Source organism: Schistocerca americana, unplaced genomic scaffold, assembly GCF_021461395.2.
Source record: "Schistocerca americana isolate TAMUIC-IGC-003095 unplaced genomic scaffold, iqSchAmer2.1 HiC_scaffold_351, whole genome shotgun sequence".
In the NCBI taxonomy this organism is placed as follows: Eukaryota; Metazoa; Arthropoda; class Insecta; order Orthoptera; family Acrididae; genus Schistocerca; species Schistocerca americana.
The window spans coordinates 107,501-110,000 of NW_025726073.1; the positions used below are offsets into that span (position 1 = coordinate 107,501).

General features: G+C 63.2%; 1 pseudogene; it reads left to right on the plus strand.

The window, feature by feature from the left end:
* Positions 1–2,500, plus strand: part of LOC124580771 — a 7,955-nt pseudogene that overhangs the window by 1,760 nt on the left and 3,695 nt on the right.

Genomic DNA, 2,500 nt, shown 5'->3' on the forward strand with positions numbered 1-2,500 from the left:
AAGGGTCTGGGCGTGAGCCTGCCTGGAGCCGCCGTCGGTGCAGATCTTGGTGGTAGTAGCAAATACTCCAGCGAGGCCCTGGAGGGCTGACGCGGAGAAGGGTTTCGTGTGAACAGCCGTTGCACACGAGTCAGTCGATCCTAAGCCCTAGGAGAAATCCGATGTTGATGGGGGCCGTCATAGCATGATGCACTTTGTGCTGGCCCCCGTTGGGCGAAAGGGAATCCGGTTCCTATTCCGGAACCCGGCAGCGGAACCGATACAAGTCGGGCCCCTCTTTTAGAGATGCTCGTCGGGGTAACCCAAAAGGACCCGGAGACGCCGTCGGGAGATCGGGGAAGAGTTTTCTTTTCTGCATGAGCGTTCGAGTTCCCTGGAATCCTCTAGCAGGGAGATAGGGTTTGGAACGCGAAGAGCACCGCAGTTGCGGCGGTGTCCCGATCTTCCCCTCGGACCTTGAAAATCCGGGAGAGGGCCACGTGGAGGTGTCGCGCCGGTTCGTACCCATATCCGCAGCAGGTCTCCAAGGTGAAGAGCCTCTAGTCGATAGAATAATGTAGGTAAGGGAAGTCGGCAAATTGGATCCGTAACTTCGGGATAAGGATTGGCTCTGAGGATCGGGGCGTGTCGGGCTTGGTCGGGAAGTGGGTCAGCGCTAACGTGCCGGGCCTGGGCGAGGTGAGTGCCGTAGGGGTGCCGGTAAGTGCGGGCGTTTAGCGCGGGCGTGGTCTGCTCTCGCCGTTGGTTGGCCTCGTGCTGGCCGGCGGTGCAGGATGCGCGCGCCTGCGCGGCGTTCGCGCCCCGGTGCTTCAACCTGCGTGCAGGATCCGAGCTCGGTCCCGTGCCTTGGCCTCCCACGGATCTTCCTTGCTGCGAGGCCGCGTCCGCCTTAGCGTGCTCCTCCGGGGGCGCGCGGGTGCGCGGATTCTCTTCGGCCGCCATTCAACGATCAACTCAGAACTGGCACGGACTGGGGGAATCCGACTGTCTAATTAAAACAAAGCATTGCGATGGCCCTAGCGGGTGTTGACGCAATGTGATTTCTGCCCAGTGCTCTGAATGTCAACGTGAAGAAATTCAAGCAAGCGCGGGTAAACGGCGGGAGTAACTATGACTCTCTTAAGGTGGCCAAGTGGCGGCGGTGTGGCTGCATCCGGACTTGGCTTTTCGAAGTGCGGTCTTGATGTAGTCGTGCTGCTGCTGCGAGGTGCCTTCCTTGGGTTATAGTTACAGGGAGAGTGATGCGCAATACATGGGCCTAGCCCTCTTAGCCTCTCCTCTCCTGCGGTCTTCTCCCCTTCTCGTGGGCCCGCTGATTTTCGCAGAGTGGAAGACCGCACCAGGGGCTTGGGGGGGTTACCAGCCCCCCCTCGCATTATCCCTTTATAGTTGGGGGCAGCCGACAAGAAACAAGAGATGGTGGCCCTTCCGCTGAAGGTGCCACCCCAGCTACCCCAGCACCTATCCGGCCAACCGGCCGTAACGAAAATGCGATAGTTTGTGTAGCTCCCTTTGCTTGCAGTGAGTGCCACCGCACTTTTACCACGAAGAACGGTCTCGGGGTCCATCGCCGCCGCCAACATCCTGCGGCCGCCAACGCTGAGATCGTGACGGAGAGGCATCGCGCGAGGTGGACGGAGGAAGAAGTCCTGTCGCTCGCCAAGGCAGAGGCCGAACTGTTCCTGGAGAGGGACGCCCGGTTCTTCTTTGTAAATCAAGAACTTACCAGGATGTTCCCCGACCGAACGCTTGAGGCAATCAAGTGCCGACGGCGGCAAGCTGCCCACAAGCAGCTTGTCCGCCAATTCATGGAGGCACTTGAGATCGGTCGGGGTGAAGAGCCGGCGTCCCGCCGTGGAGCAGCGAGCTCGCTGCCTGACGCGGGCGAGGCCGCTGCGCCGCCCGTCGACGCAGCCGAGGACTTCGCGGCCGACACCACCGGGCCGCCGCCGGAGGGGCCGACTGACGCCGCCATCTGGGAGCATCTGGCGGGGCTACCTGCTTCCGCCCAGCGTTTCTCTGCCCTGGATCGAGTCATTGGTCTGGGGCGGGGCACGCCGCCCGATGTCATCCTGGGCATGCTCCCGGATGCCCTTGCGTCGGTCGGGTCCAGGGGGGAGAGGTCGATCACCAGGACACAGCGGCCGCGCCAACCATCCAAGCGGCCGCCTGCCGCCCCGCCGCTGCAGAAGCGCAAGCGGCGCCGCTGGGAATACGCGCGGACACAGGACGCCTTCCGTAGGTCGCGGGCGCGTTGCGTGCGCGGCTTGCTGGACGGCACCCTGCTGCAGCCGCCACCCGACATCCCCGGTCTGCTGGACTTCTGGGCGGACCTCTTCACGAAGAAGCCGATCTCCACCGCCGGCTTCATCCGTGACCGCCTTCTCCCGCACTCGGAGCCTGTCGCTCCTGAGTGCCTATGGGGGCCGGTCACACGTGAGGAGGTCGCTGCTGCCTTGCCGCCCAGGGGATCGGCAGCCGGGCCGGACGGCCTGACTCC